Here is a 17,996-nt window from a genome sequence, read left to right as displayed (position 1 = left end):
CAGTACATGTAAATGCTGTATGGATATTGCCCCATTTTCAACAATATCTGGAGCAATACTGTCAACAACATCTTGCACTAGAAATACTACATATAGCTTTATGGCTAAAATTGATTAGGAATGAAATTACAAGTGCAGGTAGAGCCGCATTCAACATGCTGCTTAGTTTTGTGAGAATACCTCACAAACTCAACAGTGTAAGTTAATTCCTGGAAACGTTTCGACAGGAATTTTAGATGGCAAAGGTATCAATTTTTCCATTTTTAATACTGATGCCACTCAGGTTGTTGAAATTTTTAATTTTGGTCTACTTGTTGAAAAAAATAAAGTATGTTGTTCCAGTGGCTTGGTACTGTCTCACAGATTAGTTGAAAACTTGTTCAGATTCACATTGGTGTCATGCTCAGGTAGCTCACAGCAATCATTCCATAGCTTCAGTTGAAACTTGGAAAAAAATATGCCAGCAATACATTTGCTAATCTTTGTGGATGGCTACAAATTTCTCAAATTTGTTCATTGTACTTTATATAGTACGGTATGTGTCAGTCAATTTTGTGTTCCACCTGCTTTCATGCACATTATTTTGCACTCATGTTTGAATGATAAGATTTTGACTATTAGCATCAGAATATTGCATAGCATAAATATGCAGAAAAATTACATTGCAGATAGTGTCCTGTATATCAATCTCAAATTGTCACTGTCTAAACTATTAATACCAACTTATAATTATGTAATAACAACTCAGATGGCAGAATAATCCAATGGACATCACAACAAGAAGTTGATCAACTAGCAGTATTGTTCAATGTGGAAACTACAATTATATTGTTACTCATTGCAAGTCATATGTTTTTGTGTTTGTATGCAATATGTGGTTACTGCATTCATCCTAGACCATTTCATACATATAAACACTCACACAGTTTGCAATGTACAGCATTTTTAGTAAGCATATGTGCAGTCTTTTAAACATGCTTTTGCTTTAATTTCATAGACCCTCGAGGGTCTATGCTTTAATTTCATTTTGGAAATTCTCTGTTTGATAATCATACTAAAGTATTCAATGTGACACTAGTATATTTTAATAATGCAGTACATATGATTTGTGATTTAAATTTATATTGGATTTATAATATGGTACGAGAACTGCTTTTCAATTTCATCTTCCAAAATGACCATATTTGAACGAGGCAATGCTGATAAGGCAATAGGCCCAAAGCTCTACAATCTACAATCAAGATCTGGTTCTTGGATTGAGCAAATGACTTTGGTTTGGTTTCAAGTCAGGTACATGACAAACCAGGCTGTCAAACAGTACCAAAAGCCATAAGAAGATGTGTGTGTGCAATTTTCTATCATAAATGAGCATTGTTATGGATACACTTGTACGTCACAAGATCCAAACTAGAGAATTAATCTTAAAATTGACTCAATTGTGACATCTTTGGTGGCCTGTTAATGCAATTAAACCATGTTGCTGTGACAACCCCCATATCTCCTCTAGCCATCAATTTTCTGTCTCATAAATGTGAAATATAACCTGACTTATGCACACAATTCATCTATATCTGGAGAAGAGCTGTGAATCTACCTGCGTTAATGTTGCCAGGTTAATTAAGAATGATATATTTATCTGCTCATCTAAATATCCCACGAGGTATGCAAGCAGATAATGGAAACTATGGAAAACTGAATTAGTCTTTGAATTGAAATTGTAAGAAGTTAACTTCTGATAAAAATACCCCATTTGAGTACTAATCCCCAATGGAAACGCAACTTATTCCACGACTTGACGCTGACATTCTGTCTGTTGTTGAATATCCAATGTACCCTCTCAGTTTACAAGTTTATGTCTGATCCTACTTTGATTACTCTAGACTCTACAAGTACTCATTTTGATGTGACAGGGCAGTGATCCAATTCAGTTGCAAGTCAGATGGCACCTGGACAGGACTGCATGTAACCTGCATTTGGTTACAATATTAGTATAGGATGCTAGAAAGACATAATCATGTCAGAAGACCTAAGGATCATGCATACCGTTTTGTTTTCTTTTCTTTTCTTTTTCAAAATGAAAAGTATAAGCAGCATTTTCACATTTCCTCATAATACAGTAACGGGAAACTCATTGAAAATGTGCATGGGCAATGCTTTGTTCAAAACCTATCCCGAAGGCGAAACGGTATGTTTCTTTCAACAGCCCTCTGAACAATTTGAAATTCAATTTTCTTTTCACATTAATAATCTTGCATTACCTGTCACTGCAGTGTAATATTACTGGCACCTTCATCATCCCTAACGATATGAGAATTTGAACAAATTGAGATCTGATTGGTTACAGTCATATTACATGTAAGTGATATTCTTATCATGACGATTTGCTTTGACATAAGAAATGCGTTATCAGATGCACTATAGTCTATTTATATTATTCAATTGATTTAAATTGAAATTCTGGCTCACACCTTATCACAATAACATTTTATGAGATTACAAACAATTCAAATACCTCACTGGATTGATGAAAACAAAATTGCCTCATCTCAGACAACAAACATCATTTCTACCAAAAAAATTTATTATGGTCAGCTTGTTGTATTTAACAAGTGATTTTGAACATACTTCTAATGTACCTTGTGTATTCATAGTATAATTTCTGATTACAGAATTACTAAAATCTGAAAATTTTTTAAAATGTAAATTTGGACTTTATACATATGCATTATTCAAAAGACTTTTACTGGCAAAATCATGACTTTGGACAGAATGTAGGTCAGATATAGGTCAAGTATGATCCTGCCCAGATGCCATCTGACTCATAGAGGTTAGATCATCATTTACATATCAAAATGGATACTAGAATCAGAATGAGAGAATCTACATCACCTTACTCAAGGTGTATTCATTATGTTCGATCAGAACCAGTCCAACAATGTAATTTAAAGTGGAGAGAAAATGTCAATTCCATGTTTGATAGATTGCTCAGAATAAGATACTGTATGTACATAAATTAGAAGAAGATAAAAGTAGATGAGTCTTGACACAGATGACAATCAAGTCTCCAGTGTAATTATACCTTTGGAAAAACAATCGACTGAAAAACATGCTTCTTGTAGCATATATATCAGCGTCATGCACCATAATACCAAGCACTTGAAAATTCTAAAGGAAATTATTCCTATATTGGATAGGCTTTTCGGCAAGAGTATAATATCATATTAGTGATGACACCCTGGTTGGCAGAAATGATCAACAATAGAAGTCCTTGTTTCACAGGTACAGACATAAAATCCATATACACTTCAACAATCAAATGACTATAAATATCCTACCCATCACATTTGTTTCCTGGTATAAGACTTACTGAGACAACGCAAACCTGAATTTATGTCACCTGGAGAAGTATCAAGTGAGCATTAATGGCTTTGAAGAAGGGATCCAACACATGGTCATGATGGAAGAGTTGGGGGTAATTGGATATTCGGCCTTTATCACACTGCGGTCAAGCAGGGGAAACTTACTTGTCACACTTCGTGTTGACCCACATATAACTGCAGGAGACGAATCCGTGAGTTCAGATATGTCAATGGAAAGAAAATGTATCATGGATGAGTCAGATGACCTTCACTACGGCAAAGAGGTCATGCTGATTCAGCTCTCTGTACTATTAGGGTACCACACCATTGATTTAGATTCAACTGCTCATGCAGCCACAGCTCGCCTGCTGCATCAGAGTTTAAATTTAAGTACGCAAACTTCGCCCTGCATCGGGTGTACATTTATCCACATTAAAATTAATTCTTCACAGCCAATAATTTGTTGTTTAATCACACAGAACTTTAAAATTGTTAATATAATAGTCTCTTTAAAATACAATGTGGCCTGCACGTGTGTGGCATATTGGATGTGATATGGTACTTTGAATTTAAACATGCTGTACAGAAAATCGACCTAGAAACTGTACCAATTTTTTCAGACATGAATTAAATTGTCAAAATAACTGAAAGTCAAAAATATACACAGTATAATTTTGGCTAGTGCAGTACTTGCATTACCAGCATGCTTTAGGGATTACCTGATACTGACAGAGAAACTTCTTGTTGTGTTGAAGAATTATTCATGTTTCAATTACTGGTCCGTGAGCTTTCACCAGCAACAATATTGCCATATGATATGACATGTATGGTAATGTAGGATGTGATCCAATATACTATGTACATTCATATTATGTGTGTGTGCATGGCATATATCCATGTCTTAGCATTTGAATAATAGTAATGAAATGACTATGTATTTCCATAGTCACTAAATTTCACACTCAATGTCATTTACACAATCAGTCAACAGTGGTGCACATACAGTATGTGCAAATTTGACCATCAAATTCACTACACTGTAACATATGGCAGGGAATGCACATTTGTCTGATAATGGAAGTGTCCATGTATTTGCATACTTCTAACATTCTTTGGATGGGAAACATTCATGGCACATGGGCACAAGTATGTATATAAGAATATGCAACCTTGAGAAACACCAAGGTTCTATTTTCAACCCTGGAACAGGAAATTACAACTGTAAGTGAATGCAGCCAGTTGCTGAGAGAGATCTAGCTCCTACAGTGAGAGATTGTGTATTTCTCAAGAGATACACAAAAGATTTGTGCAAGGGCTGGCCTCGCGACAGCAAATTAGAACCTTCCCACCAAGTACTGGGATTATATACTTCACAAAAGACATTAAAGTCCTCAAATTTATATTCCGGCTGACACATGTACATCAAGGCCAGAATGAAATTCAAGTAAGACATCCTTATAGAAGGATAAATTGAAACTTTTACTGACTCTATCAGACTTGCTCCTGCCCACTTCTTGCAAGCAAGCTATTTGAAATTCAAGTGAGTTCTATTATGTCTTCAATCGAAAAGACTGAGTTCTCCGAGCCACTTCTTGGATGCATAATAAGCACTGATCAGTTTCATTTGGCATACAGATGCAATGTATGCTTCGATCCTGTTATGTAGTGTAATTTACACACTGACATGTCATACAGAAATGAATTAGGTGATGAAATGGTGGATGCCACATGTATATATGCATGAATGAGAGATGATCACGGGTGATATCAGTTGAAATTGACTCAAATAACCATTAATATGTGCCAGCACAAATATATATGCCACAATATCTGTGACTATGAAATTTGGTTGAATTTACCACATTTAATATAATTTACGTCTTATTAGATGGTGACTGACAATAAATTAGGCTGGGTCCTTCATTTCATGACTAATATTTCCCTCACTGTAATAAGCAGACTATCATGGTACTTTAATTCCCAATTCTCTAAATCAGATGAAAAAAATTATAGCTTTCAGAATTTGACGGCACCGAGGGAGTGTATTGAAGGTTATGATGCTGGGATAATTAAGAGCCACTGTAATCTAAACCTGATAGGCCTGTCAAAGCAAGGATTTTCCCAACAAAAGTCAAAATTTGCAACCTGGTATTCACATACAAAGGTAACACAAAACATTGATCTTTTTCTCAAGTTGAAAATCACATCCAACTTTCTGTTGAGAATAAGATATCAAATCTTGAGGCCTAGTTTTGTAGTTAACCTGTTTTACGGGTGCGATGTAGTTGTACTGCTTAACCGAACAGTTTTATCTAAATTGTCTTTTGTGACACTGTACCACTTTCTAGCTACTTCCACAGATAACAATAATGTCATGTATCATTTAAACACTGGACAGGTATAATACTATATAATTGTTTTCCATGAAAATTTTAATACAGGGAAAGGGAATACACCAAAAAGGTTGAACCAAAGTTTCAGTATATCTCAAGGCAGCTGAGCTCAGACAACTGACAACACTGCTGAGCCGTAAAAGAAGGAAGTAACACATCTACTTTTTCCTGCCAAAATAACAACTTAAATACATGTCACGGTGATAGCTCACTAAATTAACATGTATGACAGCATAATCAGCATCAAATATATGTTACTATTATCACTTTCCTAATAGCAAATGTAAATATTGGCACTGATCAGTCTAAATGGTATATGAGTTCAGCATTCTCCACAAGAGGATTATGAGGGGTACTGGCCATATATATCCCTCTGTTTTTGGAGCAATCTTTTCATATGTTAATAACTATACAAAAGAATACATTTTCACAACAAAAGTATATATGTAAATTGTGTATTGTAGTACGAACTGACTAAGTTGTTATTTTGGCAGGAAAAAGGTAGAATGATGTGTTACTTCCTTCTTTTACGGCTCAGCAGTGTTGTCAGTTGTCTGAGAACACAGGAGCTAATATCTTGTTTTGCAGACCTTCATGGTCACAGATCTGATTAACTCGCCAGTGAAATCAAAGACTTCACGGACATGAAAGAAACAAACATAGGGCCAAAGTCCCTGAAGCTACTATAGACATGGATACAAAATTAAGTATTTCCTTACTGTATGAAATTATCTCACTAAGGTCATCCTACGGACAAGTAAACTAAATATTAAAGCTGTCTGACCAGCGGTTTTGAAAGAACAAGCAACTCAACAGTTGACAGAGCTCTGTTGAGTTATGTAGAGAATAACCTTTTGTGACACATGTATTGATGAAGAAGGTGGATATCTTTGATTAACATTGTGAGTTCTGTTTAATAAGTTGAGACTGTACATACTCAGAGAAAGCACACTGAAGAGTCAAATGTTTGAAACTTAAGAAGTTCAAGGTCATCAAAGCATTATAAGGAATCATGTTACACTTTCATTGCACTGTTTACACAGATTGCATAATTGCTATAAATAGCACATGAGGAATCTTTATACAGCCCAGCTTTACCATAAAAACCCTATCACTTTGACCACTCTTTTAATTGACCACTCTATTTTTTTCCTCAAAAAGTAATTTTATTTTATCCTTACCAAGTCAACCATAAATGGAAATTAGAACTTTCTCTATCTCTATCTCTATCTCTATTGACTATTTTGAGCAATTTCTTTTAGATAACATACAGGGCACAATAAATGACGGTTCAGAATATGTCAAAGTTGGGATTCAGGAAGTTGCCTTTACATGTTTTAATCCTCCAAGATGGTAAGCATTTCACTATGAACTGTCAAAAAAAGTTGAACTTTCTGATAATTCTACACTAAAATTATTTTGGCTTTGATGATTTCCTAATTAATTCAATTATTTAAAATCATATTAATTATTTTTTTCTGGGTGAATTGATAGGATTTATACAGTACAAGAATTACATACAATGTAAGTCAAATTTTGACCAAAATGACAAAAAAATTCCTTAAAAATACAGATTTGCATATTTCATCACAATTTGAACAAGTCTAAGTTGGGTTACCCCTAGGGACCTGTATACCAAATAACAAAGCTGTCTGACCAGCGGTTATGAAGAAGAAGATTTTTACTAAAAACACCTTTTTTGGCATTAATTTGCCTATTTCAACAATATCAAAAAATTAAAAAAATAGTTTCTCAAAATCGTATTTTCATCTACACAACAAATATCAAATCAGTAAGTACTGCGGTTCTCAAGATATTTGAGTGGACGGACGCCTCACAAACGGACATACATACATACATACATACATACATACAGACTGACGACGGACGCCGGACGGATACCCATCCCAATAGCTTCTATAGACTATAGTCTATAGTAGCTAAAAAATTGCAAAATGTGTTTTCATGAAATTTTTACTCACTCACTCTACATATGCACAGATTCTGCTGTCTTTTCGTACCCTTCACAGGCATCAGCATTATGCTTGAATAGTTAACCATGTGAATGTAAGACATGTTCATAATTTGTTCCACTATCTTCCAATGAATCCAAAATTACTAAACACAGAACATCATCTGAGATGAAGCGGAATAATTCATGTATCAGCTATGCAGAGGCAATACAGGTATGCTGTGAAAAATTAAATTGCCAAATCTGCAGTTCTTGTTCGTACCATATTGGAACCACACTAATTGCATTAAAGTGTATTTGTTCAAAAATTTAAAATATTATATCCCTCCACAAATTATTTTTGCATCTATTTTGAGATAACCACAGTATAATTGGTGTCTTAATTTGTATACATACTATTCAATTTATTAAAGGTATATATTTCTGAGATACAATCACCATTTACAAGCATGTGAAATCAAATTGAGCAATATTATATGAATACTTATTTCAGGTCTTGAGGTAGTCAAAATTTGGACTCAACCTGGAGATAATTAAATTAAGTGGGTTAATTCTAACGCCTGAATGGACCATTGTAGTTGGAGAAAAGTAAGGTTGGACTACATGGACAAATCAATTTCATGATGTGAGAATCCAGGACAGCCTGGTGTCATCCTTGACCCATTACAGAATGATATCTGTGACCATCTGTTGCAAAGTTCTCAGAATATTAAACAATACTGTATGTGTACATGATTTCACCATATGACACGTTAGTATCAGTCAAATAGCTCTAATGGATCGCACCATATTCATACTTGCCTCCACGTTTTCATTTTACACTAACACACAAAAGAGGGCTTCACATTTGCATAGCATACATGTTACATCATTAAGAAAGGATTTAGTTTGGCCTCAATAGACCAAATATCATAAAACGTACCACACATTAGATGGGGGGTTTGCCAACTAGTTCTAGCCACTTTCTGAGTCCACATCCAGAAAAATCTGTCATACTTTAACAGCTACATACTATCGATTTTTTTGCAGATGTTGACTGGCATTTCAAGAATGAAAATGGTGTAACATTTCACATTTGGCTCTTGAAACATGACTGCATAAACAGCGTTACCACGATAAAAGTGAGGTGCATCCATACATAAGCATGGTCATTATAACGTGAAGGAACAAATGTATTTACTTGCCAAGGGAAGTTTTAAATGCATATAATATATAATTATATTTATATATATATATATATATATATATATATATATATATATATATATATATATATATATATATATATCGAAGTATACAGATGTCCTCGAGGGAAATTACAGTGCTCAATGCAAAAAGCAGAGCGTTATCTGAGGATTGCAAGATGCATGAAACTTAAGTAATAGATTTTATTACTTTGTACTTGAAGTAATCTGTTTATTTATTTTATATAATATATATATATATATTATATATATATATATATATATATATATATATATATATATGTGTATATGTATATATATATATATATATATATATGTTATTTATTATGAACAAAATAATTCTCAAAAGTTACAAATAGCCTTCCAGACAAATTGGAAACAAATATTGAAATAAAGATGTAAGAGAAATAAAAAATAAAAAATAAATAATTGCATTGAGTGTTTACCATGCAAAAAAGTAGTACATCAGCAACCTTAAAATGGAATTATGAAAAATGGCAATTCTCTTCATTGTCATTGACTGCTGAAATTTATGTTTGACACCACAAGTTTTAATAACGTTTCCTTTACTTGTGTGTGCAAGTACTACGGTAGACATGAACATGAAGTGAGATCTAGTCAGGAATGGTGATTAAGAGGCTCCAACCAATTACAACTAGCTTTTGCTCTAACTGCACAATTCAGAAAAGGCACAGAAGGATGTGTCCACTTGAAATTGGAAGTAAAAGGCAGCCTGAGAATTAAGGGAGAAAGAAAAGTAAACAAGCCACTGGAATGTCAACAGTTGTGAGTAGCAAGGACTTCTTACAGATCCAGAGCATTTCTTCACGATGTTTACCAGCACAGTGTGACGATGGCGTAAATACATGTACCTGTACTTACGCTGGAAAACGGAAAAAATTGATCTGAGTTATATGGCAACTACTCTATAAAGACCAAAGAAGTGAAATCCATACAGCCTGGAGACCAAGTACAGTTACAAAGGCACAATGGCGTTTCCTTGGCAATGATATTAAACAGACGTAAAATATTATCTTAATATTATTGACTTCCTGTTCACATCCTCTTTATTATGCTAGTGTTGCGACGCTCGAGACGACACTGACCGTGACCGACGCCTAGACTAGTGTGAGACATAGAAGTTTTACCGTGTAACTTTATGTTACTCAGCTGAATAAAGTGCTACGACTTAGAGTGTATTTCGGTGTACCGTTGCCGTCTCTTATACGTCTACTGCCCAACGTTCACAGTGTACGTACCCGACGATAGCCACATCACAACCAAGCTACGTGACATATTTCTCTCTGATCTCTCTCTCTCTCTGAAGAAAAAAAATATATGAGTGTGTATGGCATATATTTGTCATATCAAATTTGTGTTTGTGTGTGTGTGTGTGTATTTATATATATATATATATATATATATATATATATATATATATTATATATATATATATATATATATATATATATATATATATATATATATATATATATATATATATATATATATATATATATATATATAATATTCATGTGTATGTGTCTGTGGTACTGATTTCATCAAACCTGTGAGCTTCAGATTGTTGATGATTTTACAAAGGAAATGTTCTTGAAAACCAATGTGGGTAGCAAACCTGAACAAATATATTTTAGAAAAAATGTTAGCAATAATAAGGAGTGGCAGCCTGGTTGGTGGTGGTGCAGTTAATGAGATATTAATGGTAGCTCTGGACAACAGATCTGCTTCCCTATATACTGGTGCATGTGTGTGTAGCATAGTTGACACACGTATGCATGTGTATTAATTGGCATGACCATCAAATTCACTACTGTTACATTGGATTAACTTTTCATTCAACACTCGCTGTTTCCAAAACTCAACCCAAAAATTTCCCATGAATCACTGACGGAAATTTGGCGATTGCCTATAAAAGTTGGGCCAACAATTACCCACACATGTATGACATCCTGCGTAGGATCCTGTTCAAATTGATGCAGTGGTAATAACAAGGATATGGGGTGTTTACCAGCACGGCACTCATGTTTAATTTGGATCTTGGAAACGCAAATATTTTACGTCAAAGCTATAAAATCCAATTGCAGTAAGTGATACAAATTTTCCCTGTTCAGAAATCGTAAGTTTACGTCATTTATTGTAAGTCTTGAATGTGTGGTATCACTGAGTCTGTATTCATTAGGGTAATGAAAAGAGAATTTATAGTATTCTCCAGGTCCAGTCTCCTCAAAGTTTATTAATCTAGGGTTACCACTTTCTGTGAGTTTTGTAACACATCCTATCATGTGTGGCAAATAATGAAAGGCCAAATGATGAAAGGCACTCTGAAATAAAAAAATAATCTGAGTCATATCACAAGTAACCGCATCGTATTACTGACTGTGATTAATAAAACTAAGTATATAGCATTTCAAATGCTGGTTTTGTCTTACGGTTATTGTGCTAGTATGAGGCTCTACTGATCTTGGGGCATGTAATGTGTGTTTGGAAAATATATTCCTCGGGGTTTGGTTTACCTCCCTCTGGAGGGAGTGTTTACTCTGCTGAAAAGGGAATTTCTTAATATTCATTGTGGTATTCATTCAATAAAATGAACAGGGAAGAGTAAATCCCTACATCTTGCCAACAATTTAGGTTTTAAATACAAAGTCTCGGAGGACACTTTAAGGTGGTTGGAAAGGCTAGAGCGTCAGTTATAAACTTCAATAAAACTATTAAAATACAAGCGACCTAGCGGCCGATATAGCTCCGCTGTGTTTATGTAGAGAATAACTATTTTTGACACATGTTGATGAAGAAGGAGGAAATCTTTGATAGCTCAATGCAGTGGCCAGAAAAAAGTGGCTAAAATAAGCTGCAAAAATACACAATTGAAGATTTCATCATACTTTGAATATATCACATCGGATCATCCCTAGGAACATGTCAACCAAAGCTATCTGATGAGTAGTGTTTTGAGAATAAAATTTTCTGACCAAAAATGGCAACAATTGCCCCCCAAAATAAAAATTGCAGATTTCATCATAATTTCAAAAGATCAAATTGAGTTCATCTATAGAAACCTGTATACCAAATTTCAAAGCTGTTAGACCAGTACTTTTTGAGAAACACATATTTTGACCAAAAATGGGAAAAATTGCCACAAAATTCAAAATTGCAGATTTCATCATTATTTCAATAAATATCATGTAGTTCATCTATGGAAACCTGTATACCAAATTTCAAAGCTATCAGATGAGCAGTTGTTGAAATACACATTTTTTGACCTAAAATTGCAAAAATTGCCCCAAAAATACAAAATTACAGATTTCAGGAGAAATTAAATATATATTACTTAGCTCATCTGTAGGAACCTGTATACCAAATTCAAAGCTATCAGACCAGTACTTTTGAGAAACACGTTTTTTGACCAAAAATAGCAAAAATTGCCCCAAAATTACAAAATCGCAGATTTCATCATAATTTCTACAAATATCATTAAGGTGATCTGTAGGAACCTGTATACTAAATTGCAAAGCTATCAGATGAGTACTTTTGGAAATACACATTTTTTGACCAAAAATGGCAAAAATTGCCCCAAAAATACAAAATTGCAGATTTCATCATAATTTCAATACATATCATTTAGTTCATGTGTAGGAACCTCTATACCAAATTTCAAAGCTATCAGATGAGTAGTTTTGGCAATACACATTTTTTGACCAAAAATGGCAAAAATTGCCCCAAAAATACAAAATTACAGATTTCATCAGAAATTCAATATATATTACTAAGTGCATCTATAGAAACCTGTATACCAAATTTCAAAACTATCAGACCAGTACTTTTTGAGAAATACATTTTTTGACCAAAAATGGCAAAAATTGCCTTAAAAATGCAAATTTGCATATTTCTTCACAATTTGAACAAATCTTAAATAGATCATCCCTAGGGACATATGTACCAAATTTCAAAGCTATCTGACCGGTAGTTTTGAAGAAGAAGATTTTTAAAGATTTTTTGACCAAAAATGACAAAAATTGCCTTAAAAATACAAATATGCAAATTTCACCACGATTTGAAGAAATCTGACTGAAGTCACCATAAGTAAACTGCATATTAAATTTCAAAGCAATCGGACAAGCGGTTTGAGAAAAGAAGATTTTTTTACCAAAAACACCAAAAAATGCCCTAAAAATACAAATATGCAAATTTCACCACGATTTGAACAAACTTAAGTGAGGTCACCCCAAGTGAACCGCATATAAAATTTCAAAGCAATTGGACTTGCGGTTTCAGAGGAGAAGGCAATTGTTGACGGACGACGACGACGACGACGACGACGACGGACGACGACGGACGACGGACGACGACGGACGACGACGGACGACGACGGAAAATCAACCTATTTGATAAGCTCCGCGTCGCTGACAGCGGAGCTAATAAAAGTAGAAACATTGTCTGTGAAATAAAAAACTAGACATTTGGGCACAAAGGCATTGCAGAGTTATAGCCTGTTGAAATTTCTGAAAAACTGACCAAATAAGAAGAAGTTGGGGAGTCCTTAGTGTATTAACTATGGTAGAGGTCCCTAGCTTTTAATGAAATGTTTGAAAAGGGAAAGTCATTATTTGCTGTTTTTCAGGAAAGTTTGATAAGGCGGGTGCTGGCATTCAGAGTGAGTGACTGCTATTGTAAAGCATTTTTAGATTCTTTGAGTGTCAAAGAGGTGTCAAAAGTGAGATTAACATAAAAAACTGCTCTGTGACTTCAAAAGAGGGGTGCAAATATGGCTTGTTTTCAACATTTTTGACAGAATAACAGTTTTCCTACATAATTTTATACCAATTTAATCCAACTTTGAAATGAGATATGGACATGGAATTTTTACAGCCTATTAACAAGGTTACAGATAAGATTTGTACGGCACAATTTTCCTGTATTTGAAGTACTTTTTGAAAAATCACATTTTGAAATTTGAAAGAATTTTTAATAATTTTTTGATATATAAACACATGTAAAATCATAAAAACAAATTTTATTTACAAATCCTGCCGTACAAATCTTACAATAAATGGTGTCAACATATTTATAACTAATTTGGTAATATTAATACTATCCAATTATTATTAAATTCAAATATGTAAAAAAATATGAAAATTAAATTTTAATATTTACTGGTGTCATATTTCAAAATCATGGCTGCAAATATACAATTTTATATTCTGTGGAGAAAGTATTAACTAAGGGAGTTATACTGAAAATTTGAACTAAATATCTTGATTCTAACACTTGAAACTTGACATTAAATCTGAGAACAGAATTGGTGCAAAAATAGCCTTTCCAGCCACCTTAATACAGAAAACAGTCAGTACCACATCCTTTTATTGTCTCTGAAAATCACTCTCAGCTGGCAGTGTAAGTCAGCTGAAGTACCTACACCAAGAAAAATAGACTATGAATCTTCATGTTTTTATCTGAAATCATTCCCTTTGTCACTTTTCCCCTTCTTCAAAAATATTGGCAATTTCTAAATATGTACAAGTAGGTGGTTTTTTTTAAAGCACTTTCTGCTGGTGGGGTGTACCAGGTACAAGTGAATACCGGTATTTCTGTCATCTTTCAAAGACCGATTCAGAAGAGATCTGACTGGGAAGAGATATCTAGGCTACATCCAACTGGGCCAAGCCCTGTAGAACAAGAGGCTCCTGATGCCTGGGGACTCAAAGAAGAGATTAAAATCTGAGATTGGACTAATAATGAGTAATGAATTGAAAACACATGATGTCATATTTCACATCCGTATGAAGAAAATGTCAAAATATCTCATCAGGAGAAATGAATGATTCCAATTCACTGTGTGTAAGATTGTTATCAGTCACATCTTTTACATTAAGAAGCTTGATGTAGTCATAGAGTGATCAATCAGGTATGCAGTGCAGTTCTCTCAAAGATGGAACGAATTATGAATAATTGTCTTCAGTCTGACAATATATTCTTGTTTTGTGGATCACTATAAAATTGTAATTGAAGGAAGGATTGTGGTTCCACTAACTTCCACTGATAGCATGCAACAGTTGATGAGTATAGTGCAAAATCATGAGGTCAATTAACCCTTTGAGTGCCCTAATTTTTTCCCACCAAAATTTTAGTACATTTTTTACAGTTTTTGCAAATTTTTCTGTACTTTTCTTTAAAATTTTGGACCAAATAGACATCATATTTTATGTGCTACAGTTTGTCATCAAAATTTTGGCAAAAATATGGAAAAAATTTACTAATTTAAAAGTAAATTTCATAAAGGTGACAAATATTGACTTTGGCGCTCAAAGAGTTAAGAAATTTTCTTGTAGTGTGAAGCAGAGGCTCAAACTTACATTAAAATCATATTTGGAAGACATTAGGAAATGAACAATGTAAAACATCACGACAGAAAATACTCACATACTGCCATACGAATTATACTGCTACGCCAAGGCATCCAACTTCATTCCGTGTAATACTATACATGTGAGGCGCTACATAATATTCCATTAATTACCAAAACACAAGGATAAATTCCATCGAACATTTCGCAACGAGCTTTGCATCCAATACACAGTATCAACGGAGGTTTCAATTTTCAGTGATAGCGAAATTAACTCATCTGAGAGTGAACTGAGTAATTTTTCATCTACAACTTTGCTGTTCTCTTCCCATTGCTACGTTTACCCAGCACCAAGGAATATGTCAATCTACAAAGGTCCTCATTAAGCCAGATATCAAAGGAAAGCCTGCGTGCTTGTGATTGGAAGTACACATTTAACTCGGCCCTCTGTTACCATGGAAATCAAATCAATAATTTACGAATGACAATACGCTAAAATGCCAAATGAAAGACATTGAAGCAGACAGTCATGAACATTTATAGCTTGCTATGAAGGATGAACCAACCATTAAATCTCCTTGAAATTGTTACACAAGTCAAACGTAGAACATGCAAATTACCATAGCAACAAGCTAGCTATGCCAGAAACTTTCATTTGTTCAGCATCATTATAAGTCACATATCAATGAAACGTTATCACATATGGGTATCAAAAATAAGTAAACTAGTGTATACTGTTAGATACAGTGTAGACATTGATACAGCTCTTCCTGATTTTTGTATTACGTTTCTAATTAACATTTGTACCATGGGTCTGAGGCTACTGAAAATGATCTAATCTCACCTAATGATACACACCAGATAGTATTTTTGATGACATAGAACTATATGTGATACTTTAGCTTTTCTGTTCCTTCTGCTTTCAAAAGAGCAAAATGCAAGACTGGGAAACTTGCCATATTTCACAGCATACCCATGGGCAAATTGTGGTCAGTACAAACATTATGAGGCCAGTTTATATTGCCTTCAGTCGGCCAATAACCATTACCTGTTTTCTTATCATGAATTTCTCCCATTGGCACAAATCCAACATTGGAGAACTGTCTGTGAACGGAGAGAGATCTCGAAGGCTCTCCGTACCTGTGTACTTGCTGCTGCTCATACAGTGTGCATGCACAGCTATAATTTAGTGATATTTATGATGCAAATATTTCTAAGACCACAACTTCCTACACTCAGGCTGAATGTTGCACTGTACTGAACGTGATCACCATGCGGGTTTTAAATTGCAAACAAACAAACACATCTGAATGAGGCACTGTCAAAACCAAAATTTGAACATTCAGCCAGATTTACGTCACATACTCTAGATCATCTTATTGTACAACACAAGTCTCCGCATGGCACGACAACAGTGTGAATTTATGGCTCACAACACTGACAGGCGAGTAATCAAAACTAACCTGTCTACATGCATTTCAACTGATACTGGTAAAGTTCATGATTGATACCTGCATTTGCTGTCCATTAAGCATGACTCCATCCAAAATGACGTACTCTTTGTACAAGGCATCCACCAACTGTGCCACTCAAACACCATTAAATTCAGACAGCGCTTGGCTGGCTGTCTACACATGCTTGTTCGAACATAGCGTGCTCTGCTCTGTCTAATTCCCTTGTGCAAAATATTACATCACACTTGTATGCTACAAATCACCATAGACAAACCAAAATCTTTCTCACGGCCACAAAGTAATTAAATTCACATTTTTTCCCCCAAAGATACTATTCAGTAAGGATGGCTTTTTTTTCTTTTTCTTACAAAGGACTTCTGCAAAAATACAGAGTTGAAATCCTATTCACTTCATTTTATGCTTACAATTTATTTTGATTAACTTTCTAGAGAAAATTTACAAAAAGTTTGGATTTAGGAAATGATCAGTTACTGAATGTAAATGGGTCTAGTGAACTTTATGCCACAGATAGTTTAAGATCAGCTGGGGGTATGTAAGCTGCCAAAGTGTCCATAAACTGAACAAGGGTTGCTTTCAATGCAAAACTTGCAACGTCCAAGACAAAACCTTTTTCTAGTTATGTAAGTAATGGAATGTGGGAAGCAAACTTCAATGGAAAATTAAAAACAATTCATCTATTATTTCTGAGACATGTCAAACACTCAGGTAGCCATTTATTTTCAGCCCACCCATCCAGATCATTACAATTACCAGCCCTTAAACTGTGAGTGCCTTCTCAAGGTGAGTGCAGGTCACGACCCTTGACCTTTATCTGCAGCTTAAAGTGACAGGTAAACAACAGGGTAATAACACCGCAAATAAGTTTCCGCTTCTTCTATTCCAAGTTACACAAGTGGTCATCCATAGAGTAATACAACTACATCAGACATCCTACAATACTGTACACACCATCTTTTACAACAATTATGAAATAAATCTCATTACTTCCAAAGAAATATCTTCTTCACGATCGAAATGTTGAAAAGAACTCATGTTCTTACAATAAACTCTAAAAACAATTACTGACAAAGTAACATCAAGTTGACGAAATAACATCTATATTGCTGTCTATTTAGATGTTAGCGTGGTGTCAATTAGTGTTGAGCAAGAAAGTGAATGAAAAGAAAACTCAAAAAAAACCAAAATATTTTCTATAATTATGTATGGTTGCATGATATATGTAGTGGAT

The 17,996-nt window shown here is 34.3% G+C and overlaps 1 protein-coding gene across 1 annotated transcript in view; it reads right to left on the bottom strand.

Moving 5' to 3' along the window:
- The window catches only part of LOC139121150 (phospholipid-transporting ATPase ID-like), a 105,489-nt gene that overhangs the window by 48,689 nt on the left and 38,804 nt on the right, over positions 1–17,996 (bottom strand). The window lies entirely within an intron of this gene.

Source organism: Ptychodera flava, chromosome 21 (assembly GCF_041260155.1).
Source record: "Ptychodera flava strain L36383 chromosome 21, AS_Pfla_20210202, whole genome shotgun sequence".
Taxonomy (NCBI): domain Eukaryota; kingdom Metazoa; phylum Hemichordata; class Enteropneusta; family Ptychoderidae; genus Ptychodera; species Ptychodera flava.
The sequence above is the reverse complement of the archived record's forward strand: the minus strand, read 5'-3'. Positions and strand labels throughout refer to the sequence as shown.